This window comes from Pelophylax lessonae (genome assembly GCF_965119305.1).
Source record: "Pelophylax lessonae genome assembly, chromosome: 13".
Taxonomy (NCBI): domain Eukaryota; kingdom Metazoa; phylum Chordata; class Amphibia; order Anura; family Ranidae; genus Pelophylax; species Pelophylax lessonae.
In genome coordinates this window covers 111,938,016-111,955,970 of record NC_138780.1, presented here as the reverse complement: position 1 = coordinate 111,955,970, position 17,955 = coordinate 111,938,016, and positions in this window count along the sequence as shown.

The window sequence follows — 17,955 nt, the reverse complement described above, 5'->3', positions numbered from 1 at the left end:
GGGGATCAATTAAATTGCGTGATAGTCTGTGTCGGTACGTGTGAGATCCACCTTTCCAAGTTTTTGGGGTTCATCTCATACTTCTGAAGATTTGAGGGTGCTGCCTGTTCCATACTCCTCCTCCTACTGCTCAACCATCCTTTTAGGGGTACAAACAATAGTAATTGGGGCCTAGTGTGGTGGTGTACGTGCGAGATACATACACTTTTTTTGATCATATTTCCTATTCCGCTATTCAATAAAAACCTTTGAGGATCAATTGAATTGCGGGATAGTCTGTGTCGGTACGTGTGAGATCCACCTTTCCAAGTTTTTGAGGTTCATCTCATACTTCTGAAGATTTGAGGGTGCTGTCTGTTCCATACTCCTCCTACTCCTCATCCATCCTTTTAGGGGTAGAAACAATAGTAATTGGGGCCTAGTGTGGTTTTGTACGTGCGAGATACATACACTTTTTTGGATCATATTTCCTATTCCGCTATTCAATAAAAACCTAACCTTTCTAGGGCAAGATCTTAAATTACAGAAATATGAGGAGACCGTCAAATAAGGGCCGTGGCCTGGGTCGTGGTGCTGCTGGTAGAGCTCCTGTTGCAAGGAGAGGACGTGGTCGATCTGTGCCAGCTACACGCACAAGTGAAACACCTTCCTCAAGTGTGAGTAGGCGACAGAACCTACATCAGTATTTGGTAGGGCATCATACGCCCCTAGAAGTGATGAGGCCAGAACAAGTGGAGGCGATAGTAGATTGGTTTGCTGCTGACAGTGCCTCCAGTTCCTTCACATTGTCTCCCACCCAGTCTACTGCAGAAAGGTCACAGTTGGCACCTGCAGCCGATGTCCAACCGTCTTTCACCTCACCCCCTTGCAAATCAGGCAAGCAGTCTGAGCCCCAAGCCATACAGCAGTCTCTTCTTCTTTTTGATGACTCTGTCAGCAGGGTTTCCCAGGGCCATCCACCTAGCCCTGCCACAGAAGTGGAAGAGATTGAGTGCAGCGATGCCCAACCACTTATTTCTCAAGATGAGTACATGCAAGGATCATCGCAGCACGTCTCCGATGATGACGAAACGCAGGTGCCAACTGCTGCGGCGTTCAGCATTGTGGAGACCGACAAGGAGGGCAGGGGTGAAGACTGGGTGGAAGATGATGTGGAGGACGATGAGGTCCTCGACCCCACATGGAATTAATGTCATGCAGGTGACCTGAGTAGTTTGGAGGAAGAGGCGGTGGTCGCACAGAGCCACCAGCACAGCAGAAGAGGGAGCAGGGTGCAGAAGCGGAGCGGCCGTGCCCTAGACACTACGCCCGCTACTGCCCAACGCAGCAAGGGAACGAGCGCACCAAAGTCAGCTCAAAGGAGTTCTCTAGCGTGGAAGTTCTTTAGAAAATGTGCTGATGACAGGACACGAGTGGTTTGCACCCTGTGCAATCAGAGCTTGAAGCGAGGCATAAACCTTCTCAACCTGAGCACAACCTGCATGATCAGGCATCTAAGTGCAAAGCACGAGCTGCAGTGGAGTACACACCTTCAAAACCAAGAAACGTCTCTGGCTCATCCTGCTTCCTCTTCTGCTGCAGTCTCGGCCGCTCCAGCCACATCTGTAGTGATACCGGCACCTGCCACCCCGCAAACAGACGATCTGTCAGCAACACCACCACCTGGGTCACCAACAACCATCTCCACAATGTCCCGTGGAAGCGTTCAGCTTTCCATCTCCCAAACACTTGAGAGGAAGAGGAAGTACCCCCCTAGCCAACCGCGATCCCTGGCCCTGAATGCCAGCATTTCAAAATTATTGGCCTTTGAAATGCTGTCATTCCGTCTGGTGGAGACGCACAGTTTTAAAAACCTTATGTCGGTGGCTGTCCCACAGTACGTCGTGCCCAGCCGCCACTACTTTTCCAGGCAAGCCATCCCTTCCCTGCACAACCAAGTGGGGGAAAAAATCAGGTGTGCACTGTGCAACGCCATCTGTGCCAAGGTCCACCTAACTACCGATACGTGGACCAGTAAGCACGGTCAGGGGCGTTATATCTCCCTAACGGCACACTGGGTAAATGCAGTGGCGGATGGGCCTGAGGCGGATAGCAATTTGGCGCATGTCCTTCCACCACCGAGGATTGCAGGGCGCTTCAGTTTGCCTCCTGTTCCTAACTCCTCCTACTCCGCTTCCTCATCCTCTACCGCCTCCTCATCCGGACAGCGTAACACCTTCACCACCAACTTCAGCACGGCCAGGGGTAAACGACAGCAGGCAGTTTTACAACTTGCCTGTTTGGGGGACAAACCACACACCGCGCAGGAGTTGTGGAGGAGCATGGAACAGCAGACAAATGAGTGGTTGCTGCCAGCGAGCCTCAAGCCCGGCCTGGGCGAAATCTCATAGCAGCTCTGGGCCTAGCCGGTTTGACGCACATCCCTTGCCTGGCGTATGTGCTGAATTTGGTGGTGCAGAGGTTCCTTAAAAACTACCCCGATATGTCAGAGCTGCTGCAGAAAGTGCGGGCCGTTTGTGCGCACTTTCGGCGTTCTCACCCTGCTGCTGCTCGCCTGGCAGCGCTGCAGCGTAACTTCGGCCTTCCCGCTCACCGCCTCATATGTGACGTGCCCACAAGGTGGAACTCCACCTTGCACATGCTGGAAAGACTGTGCGAGCAGCAGCAGGCCATAGTGGAGTTTCAGCTGCAGCACGCACGCGTGAGTCGCTCTGCAGAACAGCACCACTTCACCACCAATAACTGGGCCTCCATGTGAGACCTGTGTGCCTTGTTGCGCTGTTTTGAGTACTCCACCAACATGGCCAGTGGCAATGACGCCGTTCTCAGCTTAACTATCCCACTTCTATGCCTCCTTGAAAAAACTATTCGGGCGATGATGGAAGAGGATGTGGCACAGGATGAGGAGGAGGAGGAGGATGAAGAGGTAACATTTCCAAGGCTTTCAGGGCAGTCATTCGCAAGGGGCTCCGAGGGTGGGTTCCTGCACACACAAACGCCAGGGACACAATTGTCCAGCAGGGGCACAGTTCTGGAGGATGAGGAGGATGAGGAGGAGGAGGAGCTGGAGGAGGAGATGGAACCATGTTCACAGCAGGGTGACACCCAGGCCAGCTCATGGCCATCACTGGTGCGTGGCTGGGGGGATACAGAGGACACGGACGATACACCTCCCACAGAGGACAGCCTTTCGTTGCCTCTGGGCAGCCTGGCACACATGAGCGATTACATGCTGCAGTGTCTCCACAACGACCGCCGAGTTGCCCACATTCTAACTTGTGCTGATTACTGGGTGGCCACGCTGCTGGATCCCCGTTACAAGGACAACGTACCGTCCTTAATTCACTCACTGGAGCGCGATCGCAAGATGCGCGAGTACAAGCGCACGCTGGTAGACGCCATGCTGCTGGCATTCCCATCTGACAGCGGGGCCGCAGTGGAAGCACAAGGCAGAGGAGGAGGTCGCCAACGCAACCAGGGCACCGCCAGCACCTCAGAAGGCAGGGTTAGCATGGCCGAAATGTGGAAAAGCTTTGTCAGCACGCCACAACAAACAGCAGCACCAGCAGCTCAGATGGAACATCTTAGCAGGAGGCAGCATTTTACCAACATGGTGGAGCAGTATGTGTGCACACGCCTACATGTAGTGAATGAGGGGTCTGCCCCCTTCAACTTCTGGGTCTCCAAATTGGGCACATGGCCTGAGCTTGCCCTTTAAGCCTTGGAGGTGCTGGCGTGCCCTGCAGCCAGTGTATTATCTGAACGGGTATTTAGCAGGGCTGGGGGCGTTATAACAGACAAGCGCAGCCGCCTGTCCAGAGACAATGTGGACAAGCTCACGTTCATTAAAATGAACCAGGCATGGATCCCACGGGACTTTTCCGTACCTTGTGCAGAATAGCAATGGATACCGACCTTACCCACCCATTGTTCCATTTTTGCTCTCTCACTCTTTTGGGGTGTACCCTCATTTAAAATTTGTGAAAAGAAGCAGTGTTGGCTACCTCGTCCTCCTCCTCAGGGCCAGATTAACGTAGGGGCTATTGGAGCTGCAGCTCCAGGCCCCTACCTTTTATATAGGCCCCGGGTTGGCCATATTCACTGTTACTGCTTTTCTGTCACTTGTAAACACAGAAGTCTGGCTTCTATGCTCGCTTCCCCAGGCAGCACCCTCAGAACCTCCCCACACAGCGCGAAGGCCGGACAAGGAGGGACAGTTGCCGATGCATGGATGTGTTTATGGGCTTCAGAGACAGCATCCCATGTTGAATTAGGCATGCATGGCTGCACCCTTCCTCCTCTGGGTGCATGGCAAGGCACGGCCCTTAAGGCCCTTCAAAATCCTCAGCACCAAGCCCATGATGCTCTTAATCCGGCCCTGGTCCTCCTCCACCGCCGCTTCCACCTACACCGCCCATAGGTGTGCGCAGCCTATTGCATTAAGGTGTGCACCCCAAAGTTGAAATACACATGCATGTGTTTGCCAGCAGGGAGAGTAATGTATCGGGGCCATGTACCTGTAGGCAAAGAGAAATAGAGCAGAACAGGTCCGAGGGAGATCTTTCCCATCTCCTCACTGGCAATGCTATGTGCCCTAGGTGATTAGGGTGTGCCCAGGCACACCCGGCACACCCTGTGCGCATGCCTATGTCACCGCCACATCCACCACCACCTCAACCTCCCTCCTACTCCATATGGGCCTCGTCCTTCAGAGATGAAGAAGAACATTGTTTTATTTTTCTGTTTTTTTTTTGTTGTTTTAAGTTATTTCCCTATCCACATTTGTTTGCAGAGCACTTGCCATGCTCTTAATTACGTTTTGCTGCCATTTGCAGCACTCTAGCCCTTTCCTTTGGTGTTTTAGAGCCATTTTAGTGCCTTAAAGTTCGGGTCCCCATTGACTTCAATGGGGTTCGGTGTCCGGGAAAAGTTCGGTAAAAGTCCGGGACACGGACCCGGACTTTTTTTTAAAGTTCGGCCGAACCCGTCGAACACGGACATCTAGGTGTCCGCTCAACCCTACTTACGACCAATGTTCGAGTCGTACTTAGCTTCGACTCAAACTCGAAGCTCATCCCTAGTCCTGAGAATGTGAGTGCCTTTCTATTTAATAAATAATGGTTTTATCCACATGAATAGTGTTGAGCGAACACGGACTGTATTATTCGTGTTCGTACCGAATACTTGGATTTTTGTTACCCGAACACGGACCCGAAAACTTTACTGTATGTTCGGGTTTAAAATCCGTGTTCGGTAATTGTATTTCCTGTTTTGTATGTAATGGCGCGCTTTTAATGGCGGGCTTTCAACAGCCAATCAACAAGCGTTTAACTGGTGTGCGCCATCACAGCCATGCCTACTAATATATTAGTAGCTGTGATTGGCCATCTGAAGCATGTGACCCATGTCTTTACAAGTTCGAGAGCCACAGCGCAACGCGTCATTCTGCTGTAGTTTAGGGATAGAGCACACATCATACGTGCTGGCTGCTGCTGATTAGGGACAGACAGTGAAAAATTGTGCCCGAAAAGAATGCAGGGACAGGTCGGAGTGTAGGCAGGGACAGTTATTTGAGCATTTTAGGGACAGGCTGGAGAGATTAGGCAGGGACAGTCTACATCGATTTTGCTGTGTGGGGGGTGGTGCAGTGAACGATCTTTTTGAGCATTTTAGGGACAGGCTGGAGAGATTAGGCAGGGACAGTCTACATCGATTTTGCTGTGTGGGGGGTGGTGCAGTGAACGATCTTTTTGCACTCACTTGAGCCCACTGAGGAGGAGGAGGGAGAAAAAAATCTATTTTTATCAGTCTGTTGTGTGCAGCGTTCAGCTATATTTTACTACAGATTGCTGTTCTAATCTGCTATTTAAAAATTACAAATTTAAAGGGGATTTTTTTTAAGAGCACTTGCCATGCTATTAACTACATTTTGCTGCCATTTGCAGCACTCTAGCCCTTTCCATTGGTGTTTTTAGAGCCATTTTAGTGCCTGAAAGTTCGGGTCCCCATTGACTTCAATGGGGTTCGGTGTCCGGGTAAAGTTCGGAAAAAGTCCGGGACACGGACCCGGACTGTTTTTTCAAGTTCGGCCGAACCCACTGAACACGTACATCCAGGTGTCCGCTCAACTCTACACATGAACCTATCTGGAGCTTTTGAGTGTTTGTAATTTACCCCACTGACATCCACCTCGGGCTGTACTGTATACTGGATGGTGCTTGATGCTGTAGGGTGATCGTTTATGCTGGTGAGCTGGAATACACAAATTGATCACTCTAATTGACCACTCTAATAGGGGATCACTGGCTATCTGGTAAACAGGATCTGATCATCTGCGCGTGTGAGGTGTCACCGGATTCTCATGGGAGTCCGACTAATCAACACGGCTATGAGACTACTACACTATTTTAGCTTTTCTGCTAGTTTGTCTTGGGACATTTATATTCTTGCTTATTTAGGCGACATTATTTGAGTTACTCACTTCTAGCGCTGCTCTTTTTTTTATACTATATTGTTTATGTGTTAATGTATCTTGGCACAGTGCACAGTAGCTTTTTACATTGTATCTATTACATTGTATCTGGCGCAGATTTATTGATATATCATTTTGGTCTAGGCCAGAAACCAGGAAGCAATCGTAAAAAAAAAAAAAAAAAGTTTAAAACAAGTAAATATAATATAGTGTCCTATGTATTTACTAATGCTAGCAACAAAAAATAAAACTAGTTAATGTTTATTAAGAGAGTAACATTCTACTTAAGACCAATGTTTATTGATTTAAATAAGAGTGGGTAGAACCCAGGGGATCTTATAAGGCCCCTTTCACACAGGTGCCTCCGTAGAACAGATTCCGCATGCTCAGTGGGAGATCGCTCCGCTGATCTCTGCTAAGCAGGCAGATGACGGGTCCTGTACGCTCCGCTGTGCAGAGCAGACACGGACCCAGTCCCGCTCTCCTCTGTGGGGAATTCAGATGGAAACGGACCGCCTGTCCGTTTTCATCTGATCATATCCGATCCATCAGAGAGATGGAAAATAAGACCACCATCCATCCTCAAAAACTGGAAGGCCAGATTAGAGTTTGCCAAACAACATCTAAAAAAGCCATCACAGTTCTGGAACAACATCCTATGGACAGATGAGACCAAGATCAACTTGTACCAGAGTGATGGGAAGAGAAGAGCATGGATAAGGAAAGGAGCTGCTCATGATCCAAAGCATACCATCTCATCAGTGAAGCATGGTAGTGGTAGTGTCATGTAGTGGGCATGTATCCCTGCCAATGGAACTGGTTCTCTTGCATCTATTGATGATGTGACTGCTGACAAAAGCAGCAGGATGAATTTTGAAGTGTTTCAGGCAATATTATCTGCTCATATTCAGCCAAATGCTTCAGAACTCATTGGCCGGCACTTCACAGTGCAGATGGACAATGACCCGAAGCATACTGGGAAAGTAACCAAAGAGTTTGAGGGAAAGAAGTGGAATGTTATGCAATGGCCAAGTCAATCACCTGACCTGAATCTGATTGAGCATGCATTTCACTTGTTGAAGACAAAACTGAAGGAAAAATGCCCCAAGAACAAACAGGAACTGAAGACAGTTGCAGTAGAGGCCTGGCAGAGCATCACCAGGGATGAAACCCAGCGTCTGGTGATGTCTATGCGTTCCAGACTTCAGGCTGTAACTGACTGCAAAACATTTGCAACCAAGTATTAAAAAGTGAAAGTTTGATTTATGATTGTTAATCTGTCCCATTACTTTTGGTCCCTTAAACCATACAGGAGTGCAAGAAAGTCCTCACCGAACTTGGGGTATGTTTCAGATGCTGCGCTTCATTGGAGCACATGGCTAAGGAATCCATCATCAAGTGTGAGGAGTGTCATAGTGAAAGACATGTCTCAGCTATGCACCCAGTTCCACTCCCCAGAGACTCACCAGCTGCCGTCACCACCAGTCCTGCTCTAAGCCATGGCGGGGAGCCCCAGAACCACGCTAACACAGCCGCCGCTGTTTCCTGCTCATGTTTGGAAGTATGTGGCGAGGGCCGGAGTCAGAAATGTTGTCCCCGAATATGCCTAATCAAGGTCTATCCAGAGGGACTACCAGAGAAGGCAGTAAAAATGTATGCCATCATCGATGACCAAAGCAACCGGTCCCTAGCGGGACCTAAATTCTTTGAAGCCTTTGGGATAAAGGAACCATCAGAACCCTACATCTTAAACACCTGCTCAGGCCGCATAGAGACTAGCGGCAGGAGAGCACAAGGATTCATTGCTTCTCCCATCAGTGGGAATACAGAAATACCCCTACCAACGCTGATTGAATGCGATCAAATACCCAACCATAGGGATGAGATTCCTACCCCAGAAGCTGCATTTCACCAACCGCACCTAAGGCACCTAGCCAACGTTATCCCACCTATGGACAACAATGCCGAGATTCTACTCCTGCTTGGCAGAGACAATCTAAGGGTGCATAAGGTATGTCAACACTGTAATGGTCCTGACTACGCGCCATATGCCCAGAGGCTGGACTTGGGATGGGTAGTCATAGGAAATGTATGCTTGGATCAACCAAGAATCGACTCCTTCAAAACGTACGTGCGTGGAGATGGACGCACAACTTGCATTAAGCCGTGTCCTCATCACTATGAAATGAAGGAGAAGTCTCCAGACCTCATACAACCACCTGACATAATTTCTCCCATCTTTGCTGACAATTTGGGGAGATCAGTCTTTCACACAACCAAGGATGACGATAAAGTAGCCTTATCAGTAGAGGACAGAGAGTTCCTCAAGATAATGGACAGTGAGTTCTTTAAAGACGAAACCGATCACTGGGTTTCTCCATTACCCTTCCGAACCACCAGGGTAAGGCTCCCGGACAATCGGGAGCAAGCGCTATCCAGATCTAAATCTTTTCAGCGTACCATGAACAGCAAGCCTGAGACGAGAGAACACATTGTCGCCTTTATGGATAAAATATTCCATACCAATCCAGCAGATCACGCCACTAGGCCTACGTCTATGGGTTCTTTTACTAACTCTACTTGGCTTACAGGTCCAGAGTTTCTGCTAGGACGGGCAGACGAATGTGTACAGGAAGTTTTCAGCATCCAGGATCCGGATAATGATCCAGAAATCCGTGCTGACGTTAGTGCATTAGTCACTGAAACAAGACAGACCTCCAGCCTTGACTGTCATCGCTTTGAACATTTCTCCAGTTGGATGAGACTCGTCAGAACCATTGCAATGTTAGTGCACATCGCTAGATGTTATCACAATACTCAGGATGATAAAGATTGTCATGGTTGGCATGTCTGCCATAAACCCTTCTCTGCTGAGGACATTTCTCATAGCGATTCTCTCATAATACCTCATGTCCAGCAGGGAGAATTTAACGTAGAATGGAAGTGCTTAAACAACAGACAGCAGATTCCTATAAAAAGTCCTCTTGCTAACTTAAATCCAATTATGGACAGCTTCGGCCTGCTCAGAGTTGGTGGTTGTTTGAATCAAGCCCACCTAGGAGTTGCGGAACAAAATCCTGTCATTATTCCCAGCAAACATCATATCACCACGTTGCTGATCCGACACTACCACAAAAAGGCTGAACACCAGGGCAGACAAATCACTGAGGGCAAGTTAAGGTCTGCAGGTCTTTGGATTATAGGTATGAAGAAACGTGTAGCCCAACTACTGCATGACTGTGTGCACTCGTAAAGCGAGAGGAAAACAGCTACACCAACAAATGGCCGACTTGCCTGCGGATAGACTATGTACAGAACCGCCCTTTACCTACACTGGCCTGGACATCTTTGGACCATGGATGGTGTCTGCACGTAGAACCCGTGGCGGTCATGCAAACAGTAAACGTTGGGCTGTGCTATTTACTTGCATGAGTGTGCGAGCCGTTCACATAGAGGTGATAGAATCTATGGACACATCCAGCCTCATTAATGCCTTAAGACGGTTCTTTGCAATCAGAGGACCAGTGAAACAGTTGAGGTCAGACCAAGGCAGTAACTTGGAGCCTGTAGAGAACTGAACATCGACACTAAGCCTATTCAAGGCCAGTTGGCGAAAAAAGGTTGGACCTGGATTTTTAATCCTCCTCATAGTTCCCATATATGGGGGTTCCTGGGAGAGAATGATTGGGATCTCACGCAACATCTTAAATTCTATGTTGATGGATGTAAACTCTTCAAGACTTGCACGCGAGACTCTTGTCATTCTTCTTGCTGAAGTTTCAGCTATTATCAATTCGAGACCCCTTGTGCCAGTGTCTATGGATCCTGAAACACCAGCCATACTGTCTCCGGCTATTCTACTTACCCAAAAAACGGACAATATGTTAATGCCTAGTGGAGAATTTACTCATGTGAATATCTACCAAAAACACTGGAAACGTGTACAACACTTGGCAGATTACTTCTGGAACAGATGGCGAAAAGAGTACCTCAATATTCTTCAAGGAAGGAGAAAATGGCAACATCAAAAACCAAACTTAAAAAGAAGGAGACCTCATATTGATGAAGGAGCAACAAACCGAAAGGATTACCTGGCCTATGGGACTAATTACAAAGGTTTTTCCTAGCAAGGATGGCAAAGTCCGAAAGGCGGAGTTGAAGATCTTCAGGAAAGGCGAGCTTAAAACGTTTGCAAGGCCAATTAACAAACTCATTTTAATATTACCCATCGAGAACGTTCCTGAAGGATGAAAAGGACTGAACTTGAACTTCATGATCTACTCTACTACGAGTCAGGGAACCCGACTGTTATGTTTATTGCATTTTAACATGTTCTTTGTTGCAGGTTGTATCATATTTCTCGGACATTCGTCATAGTGAAATCTCCAAAGGAAATTTCAGACGGGGACTGTGCTGTTCTCCTCATATTTATTTTGTACATTGTATTATCATCTTTCTTTCTCAATATTGTTTTCTATGCATTGTTGTACTGCTGCCATCTGCTGGCCAGAATTTGCATGCCGCACGCCTTTGTTCTTTGTTCTTGGTCAGTAAAGTTTTTTGATATCTGCATCTGCCGGTCCGGTCTGCCCCACTGCTTGGATACGAAGGTAGGAAGTCACACAGCTATTATCAGTTATACCTTCATTCGCCTTCATGTGGGGACAGAACAATAATTATGAAGCCACTCCCATTCAATTCATTTTCCCACATTAGCACAGAGAAACACAGAGGGATTCCTTCAGAATAACAAAAGGTAGGAATCTGCAACAAAGGTTGTTATAATCCTTTCAATTTACATAGATAACCCAGGGGAGAATGTTTTTTTCTCAACAAAAGTGAAGTTTTGCTTTAACCACTTCTGGACCGGAAGGATTTGCCCCCTTAATGGCCAGGCCATTTTTTGTGATTCGGCACTGCGTTATTTAAATAGACAATAGCGCAGTTGTACGATGCTATACCTAAATAAAATTGATGTCCTTTTTTTCCCACAAAAAGAGCTTTCTTTTGGTGGTATTTGATCACTTGTGCGATTTTTTATTTTTTGCGCTATAAACAAAAAAAGAGCCACAATTCTGAAAAAAAAAAACAATTTTCAATTTCTGCTATTTTTTAACAATTTAGGCCAATTTGTTTTCTGCTACATATTTTTGGCAAAAGAAAAAAAAATCACAATAGGTGTATTTTGATTGGTTTGCGCAAAGTTATCGCATCTACTAATTACGGGAAAGATTTATGTCATTTTGATTGGTTTTTTTTGCTAGTAATGGCAGTGCTCTGCAATTTTTTTTGTGGGATTGCGGCATTGCAGCAGACAGATCAGACCCCTAACTGACATTTTTTACACTTTTGGGGGGACCAGTGACATTACTACAGTAATCAGTGCTAAAAATATGCACTGTTACTGTAATAATGACACTGGCAGGGAAGGGGTTAACAGTGTGGGTGCTCAAGGGGTTAAATGTGAGCCTAGGGGAGTGATTCTAACTGTATGGGGGTTGGGCTTTTGAAATGATCCCAGAGACCTGTGATCCTACATAGAGGAATCACAGACACTGTGTGATCATTCCAGAGAGAAGAACGGTCAACTGTGTTTACAACAGCTGACCGTTCTTCTCTCTCAACGGGGATCGATCGCGGGTGGCAGGGAGCAATCAAAGCTGCCTGCCCCATGCATCGGAGTCCCTGCTGACGAGATACCTACGTTGGTTCACGCAGGAGGGGCTGTATGCCACAGTAAAACTGCAGCGGGCGGTCCGGAAGTGGTTAAAGCAGAGTTCTGGCCACAAAATCAACATAACCGATTTTGTGGCCATCCGCTTGCTTTTCCTCACCTGAAACAGAAATTGATAGTTAGGATTTTTTTTTTTACTTACCTTGTAATTGTAGAAAGATATACTCACCTGTCTTCCACTTCCTCCCTCGGCGGCCGCAGCCCATGCCGTCACTTCCAGTTTGCAATGATTCCTGGGAGCTGAACGTCATCGCTCCCAGGAATCAATGCGACGGCACCGGCCCCACTCGTCACTTCCGGTGCGACGCCACATTCCTTGCTAAACAGCTTCTGGGCATACCCAGAAGCTGTGGAGGAATGCGGCGCCGCACCGGAAGTGACGAGAGGGGCCGGTGAAGGCGCATTCTGGGAGAAGAAGACACGGAAGAGGATGCAGAAGAGGATCGCGCTGGCTTCAGCTGCCCACAACAGAGATGGCAACGCTGGAGAAGAAATTTTAAAAGTGAGTATTTCTTCTTGCAGGTAAGTGCGAACCGGGACAGATCAGAGGCTAGCCATTGTGGAATGTACTAGCCCTGACTGTCCCGGGGGTATGTTTATTGAATTTTTTTTTTGTGGCCGGAACTCCGCTTTAAGTACCCTCCTGATGTCTGGAACCTGCTGGCTGCTGGAAGACACCTGCTGGTGGACACTAAAACTGCAACTTTCCGCCCAGAGCACCACAGTGCCACCAGCAGACGAACTCGGTCCTAACAATTGGTGAGTGCAAAATCTGGTGCAGCTGTGCATGGTAGCCAATCAGCTTCTAACTTCAGCTTGTTCAATTAAGATTTGCCATAAAATTCTGGAAGCTGATTGGTTTCTATGCAGAGCTGCAGCAGATTTTGCACTCTCCAGTTTTAGTAAATCACCCCTGTATGTCTGTGTTACATACCAAAAATGATGGTTGGATAATTTGCTTATATTTAAACAAAGTTTCATGTGTATGGACAACTGTTGCAGATTTACAATAAACAAGACCCATGTCATTATTAGGAAATGAAGACAGCATTTCTGTCTGTCCACACTACGCTGCATCCATGTGTTTATCATTCTGTATTGAACAATCTTAACAACTGGTTGCCCTAATGAATTTCTCTGTTTTTTAAAGTTTTATTTATTCAGCTCCCTGTGTGATTTATTATATATTTACATATTAACAGAATCTCCAAGCTGCGCTGAAAGCTGCCTCAGTGCTCCCATTAACATATCATTAATCAGACAGGAGCACAAACAGAAAGCGTTTCCATTTACACCATGTATTTGCATTTATATGCCAAACAGAGATAATGTTTTTCTGCTCTGCTGGATTGCGATGTTAAGTATTTGTGGAGCAGAGTCTGGCAGGGAGCAGAGAGGTGAGCCATGCTGGCATGGACCAAGGGAGCATCATTAGAGCACAGCCTCTATGGCGCTGATCAGAGGCACTGCACACACCGCCTGCACTGTTTGTGATCGGCCAGCTTGAAAGATTTGTTTTTGTAGGTAGGACTAAGCACCCATATCATGATAATTGTATTGTTGAAATGATGAGGCCTGAATAAATGACATCACTATGCAAGTGCTTGGTCAAATTTCTGCTGTTTGGTTTTATAAATGTGGCTTTTTTACGCTTTTGTTTCTGTGTTTAGAACCAATATTTACTAACACTGGAGACACTATTCTTTGCAATTTTTATATTAATGTTTGACCACAGACAATCTTAAATACTGTGAGTGAAACATACTAGTTGCTCAATTCTATAGGTTTATTGATTTAGTTAATTGCAAAATTACATTCACGCTAATGGGATTTTCAGGTTGGCTGACTATTGCGATTTTGAGGAAGAGGAATTTTGACTATATGGGGCCAATTGAGAGAAACAGGATTTAAAGCATTATTCTTTTTATATTGTATATAAGGTTAACCCATTTTATACAACCAGCTGAGCAAGCATTCATGTAACTAACATTTGTCACTTTTTCCTACTAACAGTTGAAAAGCATAACATATTTTTATTTTACTTTGCATAAAAATAACAATATACATTTACCATTGGATATTTTAGAGCAACTAAGTTGCATTTAGGGAGGAATATTGGAAATTATGAGTAATATTTTTCTCTATGGGATCTACCATATTGATCTTTCTGAATGCTGGAGGTGCTGTATTTCATGCAAAGAATTTTATTTTCAAAGTAATTTAGGCAAGCCCCAAATATAGAGAATTGTGCTGGGATATTTGCATTTTTCTTTATGTATTTACTAAATGTATTATGTTATCTATATTATACATATCAGCTTGATGAATATAATTTTAATAATGTGACAATGTTTTAAAACATTAAATAAATAATATTGCTGCGCCAAACTTGGCGCAGCAATATTATTTATTTAGTTATCACAGGTGTTTTTGTGTTTGGCACTGATTGTTTGCAGCCTTGTGCACATTATTGTTTTTTCCTTATTTATTAAGAGCTTGCGCTGATTATTTTTATTACAATAATGTTTTAAAACATGTTTTTATGTATAATTTGTATTAATATACAGTAAATATCTGCAGGCAGCTGTGTTTGCCTATTACCTTTCCATGCCATGTTTCCAGCTTTGCTGTGCTACATAGTGGTTGTACTTTACTGCTCCTTCTCACAATGCAAGTCTGTGATTTAACTGACTGAGTGCAAACCACAGCTGTGGCTGATATATCAGCTATTGAAAAAGCACAACTCTGATTGAATTAAAAAGTCCACCCTTGCAGTGCCCCCACACATACTACAAGGGCTAAATGCTTGCATAGTCTAGGGGAATTTAAGGTGTAAATCCTCACCTTATTCCTTGCTCCAGCAGGCTCCCTCCAGCCCTATGACTGCCCCCCTGTAAGCTGCAACCAGCTCCTGTTACAGTCCAGCCTCTTCAGCATACCATACAGGGTTTAAGTCCCTGTATTGTATATAATGGCACTGAGGACCCACCCACAGACCAGAGCTTTGGGTGGAGGAGAGCGCTGGAAGCGGGGTGTAAGGTAATTGATAGAGCGCCTTAATTTTTTCCCTTAAAGGGAATTAGCATTTAACCCATGCAATGGATGGGCCCCACTGGAAGAGTAGATTTTTATATTTCCTTCTCATTGGTGTTTAAGAGCGCAATTACAGTGAGCTACAAAGAGCAGCACCCTCTAAATTTTAATCTCCAAATCTTTGTATTTAATAAAATTACAAAAGAACAGGATAAACAAGCATGTAAAAAAATGAGTTTACTGTCATAGCACTACTCCCGTAGGAGCTGTTGAAGTTAACTAGTTCTTCCCCAATAGTGTAGAGGCTGCTTGTTCACCTGAGCACAAGTCCTCACACTCCGACTTAAAAAAATAGTCTAGAGGATGTCTTTTTATAATTTTTTGCTTGCAGAACTTGTAACAGGAGAAGAACTGAGGCCTGGGATATTCCATAACACTTTGGAACATTAGCATAGTCTAAACCCTTGCATCTGGGGACCATGAGGTACTCTCTTGGCATCTAGTTACATTACATGACTACACAGTTGTATGTAACCAGTGCAGTTTTTTGTGGTGCTGTCACAGGAATCAATCAGTGGCTTTTACTCACAAACCCCCAGAACAGCGGCATTCTTTCAGCTTCTGGATACAGGCCAGTGAGTGACACTTTATTTCCAGACCAGATCTCCTAGTATAGAAATCCTGCATCCAGTTTTAGATTAGTCGCAAGTCCTAGCCTTGCCATAGCAGAAACCCAGAAAAACAGCAACTCTGTCCAAAAGGTGCTTCAGGGGCAAGCAACCCCCTGAAGCTCTTGGAACCTTCCCTGAGAGGGAAAAGAATTGTCTCCTTAGGGCTCCAGGCTATTTACCACCTCCCAGACCACTTTCTTGGCACACCTACCCGGGGATTGGCCAGGGCCAGAATTTCCCGCCTTAAGCTCTGGCAGTTTCTCCCAGACTGAAACAATCAAGCTCCTGGTCTGTGAAACTATGAGCAGACCAGATCAAATGGTTAATGCCCCATTGTTTATAGAAGGAGCCAAGAACTAGATTTAACTGGCATCCTACCCTGGGAGGGTGCTACACTGTAAACACTGCAATAATAACAGTAAAATATGCAGTCAATGGAAGTATACAATGCGTTCCCTGTAAAGGGATGATCCACTTCCAAACTCCAGTAAAGCTGGATTCACACATTTACATTTTTGCTTTATGCGTTTTTCCATTTAAATAATTTGAAATGCATGAATATATAAATCAACACTTTCATTAATACATGCCTTAAGGCATGCCATGACACACATCAATGTATCATGACATGTTATTACATTAGGGTGTGCATCAAGCCACGTTGATATGTATTATGACATGTGTTGATATTTAACAAGTGGTCTAGGTAGATGTGTTTCACATAATAAGGTTGTGCTGAATCATTACACAGACATGTCCAACTGATACATCTTAGGGTCCTTTCACACGGCGCACCACCCGACGAGGTCTGTTCTCTGCTCAGCAGGGGATCGATCTGCCGATCCCCACTGAGCAGGCGGATGACAGCTCCGTCTCCACTCTGTGCGAAGATGGAGCTGTCAGATCCCCGCTGTCCTCTATGGGGCGATCAGATGAGAATGGACCGCCTGTCCATTCTCATCCAATCCCATCCGATCCGCCAGACGGATAGAAAATAGGGTTTCCATCCATCTGGATTTCACAGACAGGATCGGAATCGGATAGCAGTGGGTGTCAGCGGAGATGTCTCCGCTGACATCCACTGCCCCATAGGGATGCATGGAGCATCCGTGCCACCCGAAAAACTGACAGGTGGATCGGATTGGATCGCCTGTGTGAAAGGGGCCTTCTATAGATCCACCCCCAGTATGTACAGGTGTTGAGGGGGCAGTAATTATTGGCAGGTGACTACCTCAATCAAGCATTAGACTAAAACATGCAAGTATGAAAAGAAACCCTCTCTAAATGACACATCTAGTGAGTATAGAAAGCGATAATGACTATGGATAAATCAATAAATGAAGGGTTCCCATAGTTAGATCTTATATCCAGAGCCACGGCCCAGTATTCTATGGTCAAAAAGCAAAAATATAAAAAAATATGTATACATGTGTATATATAACACACGTATACATATCACACATGCATGCAAACAAAATACATGCATGTTTGTATATAGGGACCCATACTATAAAGTCCATTATAAAATCACCGGCATGATGAAAAGAAAAGAGAAAAAAGGAAAAGAGATGACAAAAAGCAAATAACCATAATATAATATTCTTGGAACACAACTATGTAGAGACCATAAAATAGAACTGTAGCTACACTATATGTCCCATAAAATAATATAGCATAGCAAGTAATACCTGTAAAAATATGTTTACACAGGTATAATGAAGGATTGCGCATGCAGATTGTGGGGGGGGGGGGGTGTAGAGAAAGTGGGAAAATGTAATATATAATGATACAAGAACCATGTACCGGTACATGAATAAATAAATAAACAGTCTCAGCCCACATCTGCCTGTCATGCACCATCCATGGACATAATAACAACATCACATGTAGAAAGATAAGAGAAGTGAAGCACAGTCGGAACAGACAGCTAAAAAGGCCAAACAAGGGATCAATAAGGGAAGGAAGGAGAGGAGCAGATGGACAGTGCCCCTCAGGTGCTGAAGGGAAGTGTTTCCTAGGCTCATTCATGCAAATGGCTAACATGC